At 35.7% G+C, this 18,215-nt stretch overlaps 1 protein-coding gene across 3 annotated transcripts in view; it reads right to left on the bottom strand.

Annotated features, from left to right (window-relative positions):
• The window catches only part of DPYD (dihydropyrimidine dehydrogenase), a 696,413-nt gene that overhangs the window by 644,391 nt on the left and 33,807 nt on the right, over nucleotides 1-18,215 (bottom strand). The window lies entirely within an intron of this gene.

The following is an 18,215-nucleotide window of genomic DNA, read 5'->3' as shown; positions in this document are numbered from 1 at the left end:
TGGGAGAGCTCCCTCACTACAAAAGTTTTAAGCCTCTCTCACTATAGAAATTTTAAGTATCCTTTTTCCTAGTTCCTTAGCTCCTTAGCCCCTGGCTTTGATTACTCTTCTAATCAGTTTCTGAATCCTAGACTAAAGATTGCTCCTAGCCTGAATCACAGAATGTCTCTCAGATAACTACTTAAAAGCCTGTGACTTCTCAACATCCCCCAAGCCATTCCAGACCGCCCCAAGCCAGTAATCATTGTCCAAACCATTCTGGGCCTTGCTTCTGGACAATTGATGCCACTTAAATGTCTGGTTGAATGGCCACAGACTCTATAGAACTAACAGATCTAATAATTACAATCTATTTTTCCTCATTCAGGGGCTTTAGGGATAAGGAGGTTGCCAGTCGCAACCAAAGAAGCCAACATGGTCTTCCAGGTGGATCTTGAGACCCCCTTTTTCTCATCTGAAATCAGATAGGGAGAGAGTTCCATGAATCCTCCCATAGGTAGGGACAGCTCTATGCCCCTGCCCAGCAGTAAGCAGATACAGAAGAACAGACCTCCTGTCCCTCAACTTCCCATAGAAATTTGGGGATCATGTCTCTCAAGGTGAAAACGAAGCAGGCAGTTAGAGATAGGCATTGGTCTCTGCATCCCTGCATAACCCATAGTGTTCAACCGCCTAAAAGACCTCCCTTCTCTGTCCAAAACTTCCTCTTTTCATTGTAAACAAATGTGTTCAAGATGCCCAATTAGATTAAACCGGCCACTCACACCTGAGCAGTTTAAAAAGATGAGGTAATAGCCTCTTGTCAATTACACGTGTCAATAAAGTGGTCCCATACCCAGAAAAGAACAGCACATTATAGGGAGAAAAAAGATAAAAAGTCCAAGTTTTCGCCAGTCAGGCCCTTTTTGTTTGTGAGCCCAGGGTTTTCGGGCCTTTTTTGCCTTTTGAACCTCTTCCTTTGTTCCACCTTGAGCCCCTGGACCTTTATGCCTTTGACACCCTTCTTTTGCTCCTAATAATGCCAACTTGGGTCCTTGAGCCTTCTCTACTGCTCAAGTCTGCTCCTATTTCCTTGAAGTGCACTATCTCTTCTAATAAGCTGCTTTTTCACTACTTTATCTCGGTATCTCCTTCAATTCTTTGCTCCAGAAGCCAAGAACCTGGACACCTTACAGACAAGGGCCCACTTTCAGATAACAGTAGCACAGTGTAGTCTCTAGAATCTTTGCTTCATTAGTTTGTATATCTACTATTGCCAAGTATTTGTTTTGGTCCTGAGGATATAGTTCTGAAAAAACTGATTCAGCTACTGATCTACTTCTCAGCAATCCCACATTTGGATATATATCGAAAGAAAACAAAATTATTATGTCAAAGAGATTATCTGTATTGCAATGTTCACTGAAGCATTATTTGCAATAGCCAGAGTAGGGAAATTACCTAAGTGTCCACTGATGGAAGAATGAATCAAGAATATGCAGTATGGATATACAATAGTATATTATTCATCCTTTTTGAAAAACAGCTATCCTGTGATTTTCAACAACATGCATGAACCTGGAAGGAGTTATGGTAAGTGACATAAGCCTGACAGAGAAAGACAAATACTACATGGTATCACTTCCATGTGGCATCTAAAAAAAAAAAAAGTCAAACTCAGAAACAAAGTGGTTGCCAGGGGAAGGGAGAGGTTGGTAAAGGGTGTAAATGTTCCATTATAAGATGGATATGGTCTGAGGATCTAATATATAACATGGTGAGTATAGTTGATAATACTCTAATGTATAATTAAAATTTGCTAAGAGAGTATAACAAATATTCTCACATGAAAAAGGAAATATGTGAGTTATGAATGCATTGATTAAGTTTATAGGGAGAATTCTTAGGAAAAAAGACATTACGTAATTATAATGGAGTCAATTCTATGTTATAATAAACCTTATAAAAATCCTTAATGTATATACTCCTAACAACAGTGCATGTATTAAAGTATGTGAGGCCAAAACTAATAGAATTGCAAGTAAAAATAGATGAATCCACTATTATAGGTGAAGACTTCAACACCACTGTATAAGAAATGGACAGATCCAACAGGCACAAAATTAGTAATGACATAATTGAACTCAACAATTACATCAACAACTGGATATAATTAACATCTATAGACTACTTCATCCGATGACAGTAGAATACACTTTTTTTTCCAAGCTCACATGGAACATTCACCAAGATAGACCACATTCTGGGCCATAAAACATACCTTAACATATTTAAAAGAATAGAAAACATACAATGTCTATTCTCTAACCACAATGGGATTAAACTAGATCAATTAATAGAAAGACAACTGGAAAATCACAAAATACGTGGAGATTTAACAACACATTCTAAAAAACAGGGATCAAAGATCTCTGAAGAGAGTTATGAAAAACTTTAAGTAACTGTCAGAAAAAAAACTGCTGAGCTGTTAACGTATTTTCTCCTGACGGGAATGGCAGAACAACAATACATACTTATAGAAATACTTCATCAAGGTGATAAGATGAATGTCAAGTGTTTTGAGTTCCTTGGAGAAGACATTCTATAAATGCAATCTGGGGTTGCTATCTTGATATTACATTTATAAATAGTTTTCAAATGATTTCTTAGAGCATATTCCCTATCTAGGTTCTTTCCTGGTGCCAACACTGTGTTAAAGATAATGGTATAGCTAAAGGGTCAGTGAAAGATTCAAACACAATGTAAGTCTTAACCGAAAAAAAATTCATCAACATTACTGCTTTCAGTATTTCAGTGCTGTTTTCAACATTACTGAATGTTACTGATCTTTCACATGTATCTTTCTCAGTGTTGATTCCCATTATTAAAATATCTTTGCTTCTGTATTTTAATTAATAATAAGTATTTTTCTTTAAGTTATTGCCCCATGTGCCAATACAATAACATTATTGCATTGAGACAATTATCTGTCAGACATATCACAGTGCTGAGCATACTGAGATCACTCTATTGAAAATACATTTCTTTGGGAAAAAAATATTGAATGTTGCACAAACCCATGAAACTTGCCTGATTATATCTTAGTAATTATAATTTTAACTTGTTCTCTAAAAATAAAGCACCTTTTTCTAAGTCATTAGAATTTGACATATGCCACTGTGCTCCTTGGGATTTTTTAGTTGTCTATATCTGAAACCTGTTTTAGATATTTTAAGAAGAAAAAAAAGAGAGAGACAGACTATATTTGGATACAAGAGCAACTCACAAAACACAACTTGCAAAACTCTATGAAAAGCCATGAGTAACCCAGGCAGCTTTTGTGTCTACATCTGCCTCCATCTTCTTTTCAGACTGGCTTTTTCTGCTCTTTAACATACGTGGAACCTAGAAAATGGACACCCCAAAACATCCTTCCTTCCTTCTTTCCTTCCTTCTTTCCTTCCTTCTTTCCTTCCTTCTTTCCTTCCTTCTTTCCTTCCTTCCTTCCTTCCTTCCTTCCTTCCTTCCTTCCTTCCTTCCTTCCTTCCTTCCTTCCTTCCTTCCTTCTTTCCCGTCCTCCCTCCCTCACTCCCTCCCTTCCCTGCCCTTCCTTCATTTTTTATTTTATTTTTTTTACTGCTCAGACAGCACATCGTGAAATAGAATCTCTTGTCCCAGATTTCTGGGAGAGAATCTGAGGTTCCTGAGTTGGTCAATTTTTCCAATCAGATTCAAGTCACAAGAATTGGGGTCAGAGTCAGGAGGTACAAATACAGCTCCAAGGGCAGATACCCTCAAAAGTATACACCACAGTCACTTATGATAAAACTTATGACAAAATTTACCTCTTGTAGAAAATAATCCTATAACTAAAGAACATAAAAATATGGGGAACTCAGCCATAATATGTTGTATATACAGAATATCAGAATATGCTAACCCAAACATGCTTCATGAAGGTCATTCTGAGCTAAAAGCAATTAAGAAAAAACAAACACAGACAGAGCTCTTTGCCCTCCCCATATCTACCTAAAAGCAGGAATAAATTTCCCTTTGTGGAAGTGTTCATCTTCCCCTCTCCTATACCAGAAGAACAACCCTTATCACTGTAGCCAGAAAGTTGGAGCCAAGATGCACAAAAAAAATCTTACTAAAATAACTCTTATCTTTCATTAGTTTTCCCCACATATTTATCTTCCCACAATTAACCACTCTTACAGCCCAAACCCCTTTTCCTTCGTCTTGTCACTTTTCCACAATTCATCACCCTTTGTTAAAACGGTATACAAGCCCCTGAGTCTAACTGCTCTGTGCACATAAAAATAAAATAGTAACATCAAAAATAAATGTGTACACCTTTTCTTTTGTTAATTTTTTTGCTTGTTTAATTCATAGGCCTCATTTCCTGAACATAAAAGGGTAGAAGAACATTTTTTCTCCTTTAAGTACATTATAAAGATAAATAGGAAATAGGTGGATTATAGATAGATACGTACGTACGTACATACATACATATATACATACATACATACAAGTAGATATAGATATTTGGAGCTACATCTTCAAATGTTGAGCTGAAATTATAACCACTGATCCAATCTGAAAATGTTGTATAGATAATATTTTCAGGATCAATCACATGAAATTTTATGGAGAACAGGTTAGTAAAATCTAAAAATTAATATTAAAAATTAATATTAAAAATTCCAAGAGCAGAAAAAAGGAAAAGATTCCATCTGTCTTATTAAAGACCATTAAGTCAAAGCATGACCATGACAGATAGGGTATAACATGACTTGTTAAAAATTATGATTAAAACAATTCAAGAGAGGTAACTTAAAAATTATCCTGTTTTAAAGAAAACAAAAACTGTAATGTGGTTAGGATGTGCTGCTCTTGATTGGGTTATAAGAAAATCCAAATAATTTTAAATTCATAAACTTCCATAATGGAGAGCTATGACAGTTGAGTTCCACAGGTCCATTCATATTCAACTGCAAGTATGTGACTACAGGAGAATCTTTCTCATGCTTTTTCTCTATGGTCCCTGATACTCACAGAGTAATGCATGCAATAATAATGTTCTCAGTTTGTGAGTATACAGCATACACCAAATCCCAACTAAAGAAAATCTCCTCAATTCCTAATCATTTCAATAAGCTATAATGTAATATTTCCTACATTGGAAATCATGGCACTTTATTTAAGGAAATCAGTCTGACCATGTGAGCTCTGTGGAGTGCAGCCTGCACAAAAGTCAGTTCAAAGGATCAGATGTCGAAGTGCTCCCTCTAATGTCCCTTAATCATCACTCCGATTAGTGCTTGAATGGGACTGTGATTAAAAACGCTGCTGCCATTGTCTCCTATTCAGGCATCTAGCCATTCTAAGTGGGTTCTACCGATTAGTGTTTGAATAGGGGAGCGATTAGAAAGACGGCTACCATTGTATGCCCATTTCAAAAACAGCAAAACTGGCATATTTATTTCCTAAGAGCACCAAATAAATGTTTTGCAAGGTAAAATATACCATTAAGCTCTATAGACAATTTAGCTGATTTCTTTTGTTCAGAACATTCTATTTTCCCATATGCAAAGATATTTCTTATTTGCAAATACAGTAATATGCTCATTAATATCTTTTAAAATATACATATTGTTTTTATAGACATAGTTTTAACACACATCTGCTTTATTATATGGTACTCATTGCCCTATAATACATCATACAATTCCAGTTTAATATTTATGACTAGGCAAAGAATTTCTGTATAAATAAATCAAATCAGTTTGGTTCCAGATCTTTTGGGTACCTTTTCAATATTCTTAGACTAATATGTAATCTGTATGGCAACTTCTCTAAAGAGAAATTTCCTTCTCAAACATGGAGAGGAAATATTTCACTCTCCGGCCATTCTAAGAAAGGAGCACCTGTCAGGTTAGCAGTCAGTACCCTGCAGAGACTCACACAGAGAGCATCAGTCAGGGTGGAGTCCCCATGACAACGCAGAGCTGTAGACTGATGAAATGGGGCAGGACAGACGCATCACACTGAAGCATTTTGGGAAGGGATAGTGTGGCAAAAAAAACCCACAAAAAACACATTCACAGGACGATAATTCATTACAACTTTACACATATATGAGGCAATGCTCAAAAAACTGGTGTCTTTCTGTTCCTCTCTGTTTCTGTCTATGCCAGTCTCTCTCTCTCTCTCTCTCTCTCTCTCTCTCTCTCTCTCTCTCTCTCTCTCTCTCTCTCTCTGTCACACACACACACACACACACACACACACACACACACACACACACTATATGCTTCCAGGAAATTTCTGAGCAATAGTGGAGATGTTTTGTTTTCCATTATCGCCCCTAGTATTTTCCTGTTTATTACCTCTCCATGTTTAGTTATTCTGTTCTGTATCCACTGTCACGATGGACCTACATTACATATGTAGTAAAAGAATCAAACCTGGGAGCATCACCCATCAATGGTGATAATGATAATCAATAACACTTATAGAGGATTACATATAGAGCCAGGCACTATTTTAAGTATAGTAGGCACATTGACTCTTAATCCTAACAACAACTGTATCAGGTAGGTGCTATTATTATCCTCATTTTACAGAAGAGAAAATGGCAGCAGGAAAAGATTAAGGGATTTACTCAAGGTCACACAGCTAGTAAATGGCAGAACCAATAATTGAACCCAATTAGTTTATGTCTGGAGCTCACTCTTTCAGCTGATAGCTCATCCCTTTTGGTTCTACCGTCTTCTTTCATAAAAACCCAACCTCAAAAATAAGAAAGCTAGCTTTAAAGGGAAAGTTTTTCTTTCTTTTGCTAATAAAGCTAAGTAAAACACAGCTTACTTAGGTAAAAGTTTGTTCCAGTTCAATTTTAACCCTGACTAGATACTACATGCCATTCTAATTAAAGTTGGTGAAAAACAAACAAACATAGCTACCACTTAAGCATTATAAAAATTTTAAACTAAAGAAAAGCAAAATAAAAGTAACAGGGCTGATGGCTGACAATTATAAATGAGTTTAATTTGTGTGTCACATGGATGTGGAGAAAGTTGTCATCAGTCTGAAATAAATAATTAAAGCATAGCTTTCTTGTAATACCCTCCAGAAATCAAGAGTTAACACTTTTCTTCTGGTTAGTCAATTAACATTTTATTATATATTTATGCCTGGAGACTAAATCTCTGACAATACTATTCTAAACGTGGAATGGAGCACCAAGAAAACACATATATTCAAAGAGAGCCTAATATATGGCAAAATTCTAAATTATATCATGTAGCAGAGATTGCACTTTCTTGATAAGATGGCATGTACTTATCTTAATTCTTAACTAGAATATAGAACTTTCCGATAATTGTGATTATTAATATCATCCTCATCATTATTACTGCTACTGGCACTTGTACTACTCTGTGCTGATCTCTTCTGTTTCATCTCTTGGTACTTTCCCTCACACTTTGGCCATTCAGTACTGAAATGTTTCAGTACCTTAAGTTCAATATGCTCCCTCCTCTTAAGTCTCCAATATCTGTTGTCCAATCTGGTGGAACCACTCTTCATTTTCTTTCCCTCCTTCATTTGTATTTTCACCTTAAATTCTGTTTCCTCAGGGAGGCCAACCTTGAATCCGGAGACCAGATTACACACTTCGGCCATAACTCCCATGGTCAGCTGCACTGACAACAGTTGACGGTGAATGAGTTTAATGCCGATGTGAATGACGGGAAGTTGTAAGGGTAAGACAAGTGTGTGTCCCTTTCCCTACCACTTTTCACAGTGGCAGACACATATTAGTTCTCCCATTAATATTCGGGAATTAATGAAACTGTACAACTCAGATTTCAAGCAAATATTTAGACTGTCTTAAAATTAGGTAGAATAATTTATCTTTAGTACTGTTACATAAATATGAAAATGTGATGCAATACATTCATTTTTTTAGAGAGCTCACTGCTATGAAAGGAACTTATTACCAGCCACCAGACTGAAGTCCAAAAATTTTCAGGAAATGCTCTTTGGAGTTCATACTTCACATACAGACAATGGACACCAATCAATGATTTCATATTTTAATTATAGATTCAGCATGTACTTCTTAAAGAAACTGAGAGCACCCACAATTCTCTTTTTTGAAATCCATAACTAGACTTCAAGACTTCTACCAAAAATGCTTTCCCATAAGCAGTATGCTACTATTTTTAAATAAATACTAGATCTGTGCCAGCTGCATTCTACAGAAGACCCCACCCCAATTTCAAAATGACAAAGTCTACATATGTCTAAATAACCGCCAGGTGAGAGTGTAGACAAGCATCCCTGTTCTACTTAAAGTATTCTACTGTGACAAGGGCATTTTTAGGTACTCACATTTCACATGTATTTTTACCTCTATAGATTGTTCTCTCTGCTGAACTTTTAAACTTGGATTTCCTTTAAAGGGTTAGTTTTATTAATAGTTAATGTCTATCCTAACACCACACATAAAATTAATTACTAAACTTACCTGATAGTAACTTCTAACATTTGTGAAAAGTATGGAAGAGACTGTCCAATAAAAATGACTTAAAATATATTTATTTTAAAGCTTATTTTCTAATTCATTAAATGTTCTCAACAAAGGCAGCAGGATAATCGTTCTTAAAATATCTATGGTAAAACCATACCAGATTACAGCAGGCCCTCAAATAACGTTTTGTTCAACATTTTTTTCCTTATAATATTTATATATAATATTTATATATATTTATATTATATGTTAATATTGTTTAATATATATAAATATTAATGTTATTTTTATATTGACATTAATATTAATTTGTTAATATAATTAATATTAATATATTGATATTTATATATAATAATATTATAATATAATATGATGAGAAAAAAATTGACTCCCAGCTGGTGCCATGGTCTGTGTGGAGTTTGCATGTTCTCCCCATGTCTGTGAGGCTTTTCTCTGGGTACTCCAGTTTCCTCCCACATCCCAGATATTTGCACATGAGGTGAGTTGGCATCTGTAAACTGTCCCAGACTGAGTAGGTGTGGATGTGTGTGAAGACACCCTGTGATGGAAGGGCATCCTGTCCTGAGTTGGTTCTCTCTTAGCACCCTAACCTGCCAGGACAGTCCACCCTGAATAAGTGGGTTAGAAAATCATCAGCTTGTTTGTTTATATCCATCTTTATTAAATGTATGCATAGCTCACACTGATTTCAATGTTTAATATTTTAAGTGTTTTGGGTCTTCATTCAGAAGTTTGGTAGTGTTTGTTGTGACCAGAAATATGCCAAGGAACTTACCACTTGTGTCTATCAATCGCCCACTGGTAAAACTGGTGTCGATATATCATTTAGCTTTAAATCACAGCTTCCAAGAATCCATCAATGATGTTAAGTGAGGGTTTCCAAGAATCCATCAATGATGTTAAGTGAGGGTTTACTATAATGATTCCAGAAGATCCAGTAATGCATAATGTGCGAGAGCATTAATGGGAAGGTAATATAATAACTAGGGAAGCCCACCCACTTAGCCAGCAAGGAGTTCTGGGGCCACCTGTGCCATCCAAAGACATCTGAGTCCCTACTGTGGTTTGGCAATTGTCACCCAAGCTTAAACACTCCTGGGTTTTGAAGCTAGCTGGTACTTCCAGGCTTGGGAAGTCCTTTGATTAGTTTTCAGAGCCTGTAGTGGAGTGAGGTAAGTGAGATACCTATGGCATAACATTTAAGAAAGCACTCACTCTCAGGGTCCTGCAAGTAGCATGTCAGTCTCCCTACATGGGGTTCTGATGGCCTTATCTGTTCTCACCCTCCTTTTCTATAGTCTTTCCCACCCAAAAAAGAAACTTCCCCTGCTTTCTCTCCTCACTTCCACCAGACCTCATTTGAAAACATACTGGATGGAGAATGGAAATCATTATTAGTTATACTAATTCCAAATTCAAAATCAGACTTTATGGGGTGGGGGTAGTTTTGCTATAATCTCCCCTCCTTTCCCTTAGAAATTTACACAGTAGGCAGTGAGATCACTGCTTTTAATTTCTTGAAGGAAAAGATGTAACTGCTGAAAGCAGAGAAATAAGAATTTCTATCTATTCAACTTGGGATTTCAGAAGTCCAATTTTCAAGGAAACTGAAACGACTTCAGTGGGTGACAGTTGATTTAGGAAGACATGTGATGAGTTAAAAGTAAGTTTTCTTCTTCCCATCAAGTCTACATGAATACTGTAAGAATGGAAAGTCAACACAAGGATCAAAAGGGAAGGAAAGGGCCTGGGAATATGAGTAGGTCCCAGAGAAAGAGAATCAGTCCCCAGCTCCTCAGGCTGGAAATGGGGATGGCAAATACTAACCAGGTGTGTGAAAATCGTGAGATGGAGAACCTGTCACTCGCTAACTAGAAGAAGCCCTGGGGAGGTAACTAGACCATGATTTCCCAAGCCCAGTGTTGAGGGGAACATTAGAATGATGGCCATGTGTTCAAGAGTGGCTTCATAGCAGTAGAGAGGTTGGGGACAAGAAGAGACCCAGTGAATGGGAATGAAGAATCACTCCACAACACCATGATGGTTATTATTGGCAAGATGTCATGAAGAATTAGCAGGGGTCACCTCACTTACCACACTTGCCACCAAATCCCTAGGAACTCAGATGTTAGCCCCGAGAAGTAAGGGACACAGGGGGTAGGTGACAACAGGGAAGAAATAATCCTGAAAGTGACATTGACTAAGCTTCCACTCTTAGAGAAGCTCAAAACAGAATTTAAGTTCAGTTATAGGAAAATAACAGAGGCTATATTTCCTGCATGCTTAAGTTTCTAGTCTGATATTTGTATTCTCTATACAAAAAATGTACTTTTCATCTATTGAATAAGGCATTAAGTTGCAAAGAATCTTGGTTGTTTTTAGACTCCTTTAGGCATTGAGTATATTTTTGGAAGAAAACTATGATCAACAATCAGGAAAGCAAGCTCAAGCTTGAGAAGTTGTTTTAAAATATGGTGTAAAAAGAGGCAAGGGTAGAATAGGAATTGCTTTCTTATGCGAATCCAGTCAAAAGTCCATTTCACTTTGGAGCTTAAAAACAGGAGTGCGTATTGTGAGTGCATTTAGTACCAACACTGGGATCTGTATTCTATGTCAAATTTAACAACCAAGTTGCTGGGTTCCAGACAAGAATGTCTCTACCTTCCAGTTCTGAATGAGATTAATGAATTGATAATTTTATTAACTATGTGCATTTCACCCCTAATAAGTCATAAACTTGAGAAGGAAAAATTGACCCACCAGACATGATAAACTGTAAGGATAATTTCCAAAGTATAAAATATAACCACATTTGGAAATCTTACATAAGAGAAAAAACACATTGACCTCTCCTTCCTTGTAGGAACTCTCCCACTATGCTCTTGTGGATCTCATCTCACCCTTCATAGTGTTTCTTAGCTCAATTCTCACCTTCGCCTGTCTGCACCACACAGAACCATGGTGAACCACATTGGAGCCTGAGGCAAAATGGAAGAGGTGTGCTCTTATGCACATGTTTTACATATTTTTGTATTCTTTCTCTTGATTACGAGTTCTTTGGTGTCCCCTTACGTTCTGCACCTGAGGCCAGTACCTTGCTTGCCTCTCCCTAATCCCTGTCCAAAGGTCCCAGAGGTCTACCCTCCACTCGATTCCTATCTATACCCTCTTCCTGGGTAACTATACACACAGACTTTTAACTATCCACATATATTCAGATAATTCAAAACTCTTCAACCCCCTCCCTGACCCCTTTACTGAGCTACAACTTTTATAACTAAACAGGAAGTCCCACGGGCACAAGAAACTCGTAAGATTCCAAACTGAATTCACTATTTCTCTCAATTTATCCTATAAAACAATTAAGTGTACACATAAAGTCAATTCACAAGTCCTGTTTATTTTACCTCCTGCTATGGACTGTGTGTTCATGTCCCTCAAAAATTCATATGTTGAAATCCTACCCCCAAATGTGATGGTACCTGGTGGTGAGGCCTCTGAGAGGTGATTAGGTCATGAAGATCGAGTCCTCATGAATGAGTCTCTTCCTTACAAAACAGAACTCAGAGAGCTCTCATGCCCTTTGCTATGTGGATACACAGCAGTAAGACAAACATCTATAAACCAAGAAGTGGGCCCTCACCAGATACTGAATCTGCCAGTGCTTTGATCTTGGATTTCCCAGAGTCCAGAACTCTGAGAAATAAATGTTTGTTGTTTAAGCTGCCCAGTCTATGATATTTTTCTTAAAGCAGCTCTAACAGACTAAGAAAACTCCTAAATGTATTCATGCTGATCCTCTCTCCTGCATACCCATTACCCCGTGTCTTCCTCATTTGTCTTCCAGCCTTCCACACCAGTCCCAGAGTCCTTGCCACCCATCTTCTTCCTTAAATCCTTCTTTAACACTGAAAGTTAGATTGATTCAGCTAAAGGTAAATCTGACCGACTCACATTAATAATTAAAACTCCTTCCTTTGAAAGAGTACTATTATTATGTTATTGATATTTCTGCCTTCTTCAAAAGAAGGTGAGAACTTCTTGGCAAGGCCTATATCATTTTCATCTTTATTCCAGTTTGAAAAGTGACACAATATCTGGTCCATTGTAAATAGGCAACAAATGCAGAAACAAAGTAATGGTTGAGGTTGTGCAGCTCACATGAGAAAAAAAAAAAAAGATTTGTCAAAACCTATATATTACTTAGTCATTTTTCATTGTCTAGAAGGAAAAAAGTCAATGATTCACTTTAATTTACTTCAAAAACTTCTACTTAAAAAGCTCTAGTGCCAAGTTGCATGGATTCAACCTGTAGTTCAACCATTTGGTTGTAAAACTTTTCACATGTTGCTTAAGCTGCCCTGTGCCTCAGTTTCCTCATCTATAAATGGAGATAACATGCTGTGTCTACTGTATATGTGGTTCTGACTTACTTAAATGAGTTACTTCACAAAAAAGATCAGAAATATAACTATGGTTAGCAAATTATTACTATAATTATGGTTTATTCCTATTTTTATTTTTTTTACTGTGAGCACCTACTATGGCTCATGTATTTAGAACAAATTAGCTGAAATTCTTAAAAACATCTAATAATTGGCTGTCTTTAATGCCTTCCTTTTTACTTTCACTCGGGATGTTTTCTGATTTGTAACATTTCCTGGTCTTCAAAAATCGCTAATGGAAAATGAGTACAAAATATTTATGTAATTAGAGTAGTTCAACATTTTCAAAAATGGCAAAAATAAACAGCAGTTATGGAACACCTGCTTAAAAGATACTGGAAATAACGGCTTTGTGCTTCATTAAACAGTGTAAACACATTTACCAGTTTAAATTCCCTACTGAATTCAGAATTTCCAATAGTACTAAAATGGTATTAAACTGCCAAGGGAATAAATTCCTGAGTAAAAAAAAAAATCAGAATTGCCATTCTTAAGGGTACTTTGACAGGTCAAACAGATGCCTATTTTTTTAAGAAAATGTCTATTTTCTAATTCATTTATTAAAACTAAATTTATCTATTTTAATAGACAAATTTAGACTACTTATTTTGCAGATTTTCTTCATCTTTGGGTAACATTCAACACAGTGCCTGAAATGTGGTTGTTTCAAGGACCAAAATGGGAAGAAGGAAGAAAGGCAGATAGAGAGAACTACGAGGTGTGATTAAAAGGTATGGTGAAGGCTGCTGCCGAGTGCCATCCAATGGTAAGGCAAGGATTGTAAATATGGGAAACGGCACATCGAACCTTAGTAACAGCATGTGACAAGTTTCAACTTGTTCTGTTTAGTCAGTTGGGTGTGAGCTACGGTTGAGAGAAAGTATATTTTAAAGTATGCCATAAATCATGGATCACACACAATGCATTAATATGAAATGGGCAACAGTTTCATCCTCCATAAGGACGACGCTCGATGTCACACATCTCTTCTGGTACAGCAATGTCTGTCAATAAAAACATTGCGGTGTGTCCTCATCCACCTTATTCATTGGACCTGGCACCATGCGACTTCTGGCTCTTCCACAAGATCAAAATGACCATGAAAGGAGAATGTTTTGAATCAATTCAAGACATCGAGGCAGCCACGACAGTGCAACTAAAGACACTCACAAAAGGGGACTTCCAGAACTGCTTCAGAAAGTGGCAAGAATGATGGAATAAGTGTATTCAAAGTGAGCAGGAGTATTTCGAGGAGGATTAATGGCAATGTGTCTTTTATTGTAATAATTTTTTTTTATTTAAACATTCACCATACTTTTTTATCACACCTCAAGACACAGCTCATGATAAACTACTTCTCTGAGACTCCAAAGAAACCGAATCCACAAACCTGTTGCAGATATGCAACGAGTGATAAGTCAGTGGTTTTCTGAAGCAAATTAAAAAGACTGTAAAGCCAAAACAAGAGAGTTAGAAAATCAAACAAAATAAAAAATAAGTAAATGAAACCTTCATATTTGGTGGTCAGAGAGTTGGCTGAAAATGTACCTCTTTGGTGGTCTTCAGAAAATATGTTAAGATGAATGGTCATACATATGACAACCATTGTAATCTAGTTTCTTTAACTTTGATGCATCTATTTTCTCCTGATCTTATTTGTCTTTTCTAAGAAAGATGGGAAGAATATATACATATATATAGGAATATATTGGAAAGGACACAATAGAGTAAGATGACCAGAATTGTAGATCTGGCTGCAAAACGAAGTAATTTTAACAAGCTCAAGTAAATGATTTAACATTTTCAGCATAGTCTTCTTCATCAATAAAACTAGGAAGCATATCTGAGTTGTCCATTTGCATCGCAGTAAAAAATTGAATGCAATATGCAAAGCTACTCTGGAAATTGTACAGCACTTCATAAGAAAATATGTAATCCTTCGCATGTAAAGAATATGTAAAAGAAGAATCATATTCATTCATGTATTCATTCAACAGATATTTAGTGAGCACCAACTGTTCTAAAAGCTGGGGACACAGCTAATGAAACAAAACATATGATGAACAAAATACAAAAATCCCTGCCCGCCTCTACTTTATATTCTAGTGGAATAAGACAGACAAACAAATTGGTGAGTGAAAAACAGAATATATCAGTAATGATTACTGTGAAGAAAACTCGAGCAGTGAAGTCTAAGTAGAGCTAGATAATGAGGCTGGTTACAGTTTAAACAGGGTCACTGGAGAAGGCCTTGCAGAGGTGACCACTATGAAAGGAAACTGCAAAGTCTCAGTAAGCTGGAAAATCATTGAAAGATTCTGAGCAGAGGAATTTTGAAAGGATTCCTCAGATGTATTAAGAAAAGACTTTAGCAGGAAAAGACAATAACATTTCAATACTATTGAAATAATCCAGATGAGAGATAATGGTGGTGGCTTTAAAAGGTTGGTATGGTTGAAGGTGGTGAGAGGTAATCAGATTCTGGATATATCTGAAGGCATAGCCAAAAGCATCTTCTAATTAGGTATGGAAAGTGAAAGAAATGAAAATATTTAGGACTCTAATAGTTTACTGTCAGTGAAAGAATGGATGGTGATGACTTCAGGAAGAACAGGTTTTGGAGGTAAAATCATACCTTGGATTTTCAACATGTTATGTTTGAGATGCATGTTAGACATACAAATGCACACAATTAATATTAAATACAGCGATATAGCATGCTTTTTTCATGTAATATAGATTGTGTTTTTATAAACTGTTAATTATTTCAAAAATAATTTTGATTGTTACATAATTTACCATTGAGTGGATTTGCCCTACCTTGTCGAATCATAATTCAGTGGTTGGAATTCAGTAGGTTTCCCCCTTTAGTTTTCTATATTGAACATATAATGTTGTGATAATCCTCTTTCTACTCAATTCTTTATCTACATTCCTAATTCTTTTCTTAGGATAGTTTATTTACTAGAAGATGAATTACTAGGTGTGTGTTTGATAATTTAAAGGCATTGTTATGGACTGAACTGTTTTCCCCAAATTCATATGTTGAAGTCCCAATCCACAAGACCTCAGAATGTACCTGCATTTAGAGATTTTTTAAAGTGGTAATTCAATTAAAATGAGGTCATTAGGATGGGTCCTGACCGAGTATGATTGGTGTCATTTTAAGGGGAAATTTGGACACAGATATGTACAGATGGAAGACCATGTGAAGACACAAGAAAAAGACAGCCATCTATAAACCAAGAGAGAGGCCTCTGAGGAAATCAATCTGCTGACATCTTGATCTCAGACTCCTAGCCTCCAGAACATTGAGAAAAAAAAATTTCTGTTCTTTTACCACCCAGTCTTTGTTATAGCAGCCCTAGCAAACTAACACAGGTGTTAATGAATATTGTCAAAGATATTATCAAATTGCTTTCTAGGAATTTGTACCACTGTACATTTAAGGGAGAAGGTCCATCTCACTGCATCTTTGCCAATTAAAAAAAGTATGATAAAATAAGACACTCAATTTAGAAGATAACATTATGGAATAAAAATGGTATTTCCAAAAAATAATAACAACAATCATAATAAAGAAAGCCTTCTTTCCAAATAAAATTCTGACCATAAATCATGTAATAATCTATAAATGAGACCTCAAGAAGTCATCTAATTTATCTGGATCATAGTTGTCACACCTTTAAAATTAGAGATTCAGCCTTGAAAATTTGAACAGCTTTCTATGTCTGAAAATTACATGATTTTTTTTCAGTGCTCTTTAATTGTTCACATCGGTCTATAGCATTACGTCTTATAGTTGGTCTATTCCTTGACCTAATGTAGACTAGTGTCCTTACATGGACCTCTACTAGAAGTATTATGCAAAGCTCCAGCCAGGAAAACACTTCCAAACCCAGATTTGCTATTAAGTGGCTGTGTTATCATCGCAAGTAATATTGTTTCTCTGTATTTTTATTTCTTTTTTTTTAATTAAAATTTATTGGGGTGACAATGGTTAGTAAAATTACATAGGTTTCAAGTGTACAATTATGTAATACATCATCTATATATCACATTGTGTGTTCACCACCCAAAGTCAGTTCTCCTTCCATCACCATATATTTGATCCCGTTTACCCTCATCTCCCTCCCCCAACCCCCTAATTCTCTGGTAACCACTAAACTATTGTCTGTGTCTATGAGTTTTTGTTTCTTTATTTGTTTGTCTTGTTCCTTTGTTGCTTTCAGTTTTATACCCCACATATCAGTGAAATTATATGGTTCTCAACTTTTTCTGTGTGATTTATTTCACTTAGCATAATAATCTCAAGATCCATCATTTTGTCACAAATGCCACTATTTCTTGGTTCATTCAAAAAACTTTACTGGCTGTCCAGTGACAGAAAAATAAAAAATCATATTTATAAAGTTATATTTAGACTCATGCATACCCTCAATTCCCATGCTCAAAGAGTTCATATGAAGGAAGGAAGAAAGAAGTACATGGAAATAAACCGAAATCATTATATTAGGTGGTATATGCAAAGCACCAAAGGAGTTAATGTTTAAAAAAAGCTAATACTATTTATTGCTTTACTAAATAATTTGAAAAAAATTAATGTTGGGAAAATTAATTTTAGAAAATCTGGTAAAAAGGAAATTGCTTTACAAATTTAAAGATTTATAACCCCTAAGATAGCATTTTAAACATTGTCTTGCAGGTTGTATTTAATCCCCATTTATGGTTTCACAGCCCCAGCCTTGTTATCACCTCATAGGCCCAAAATATTCTAACAATGAATAATCTCAGAGATTTTTGCTCCTGCACTGCACCTGGATATATTACATGTTCATATTGAACATCTCATGTCATATGTTCCCCAAGGGTTTACTTTATATACCAGTTTACCCTTTTTCAGTTCAATTACATCTGTATATGAAAATTCTTCTGTACCATAGTGTCATTATATGAAAAGTTTTAAGAGACAATTCATAGATTTATAAGAAAAAAATTTTGGCACCAAAATAAATGTATATGTTGTTTAACTGTTTCACTAGATTTTTTTTAAGCAGTAAAATTAAGCACATTTGTAGATTATTCTAATATAAAATATTTAAAATAAGAAAAATATCACAGCTGTATTTTATGTATATTTAATTGTATTTGTAAGTACATGTATAATTTTGTCAGACAATGTGTAGAATGAGATAATTTTCAGTGTGAAATCAAGTATCAATGGTACTTAC

Source organism: Rhinolophus hipposideros (assembly GCF_964194185.1).
Source record: "Rhinolophus hipposideros genome assembly, chromosome: 19".
Lineage (NCBI taxonomy): Eukaryota > Metazoa > Chordata > Mammalia > Chiroptera > Rhinolophidae > Rhinolophus > Rhinolophus hipposideros.
The sequence above is the reverse complement of the archived record's forward strand: the minus strand, read 5'-3'. Positions and strand labels throughout refer to the sequence as shown.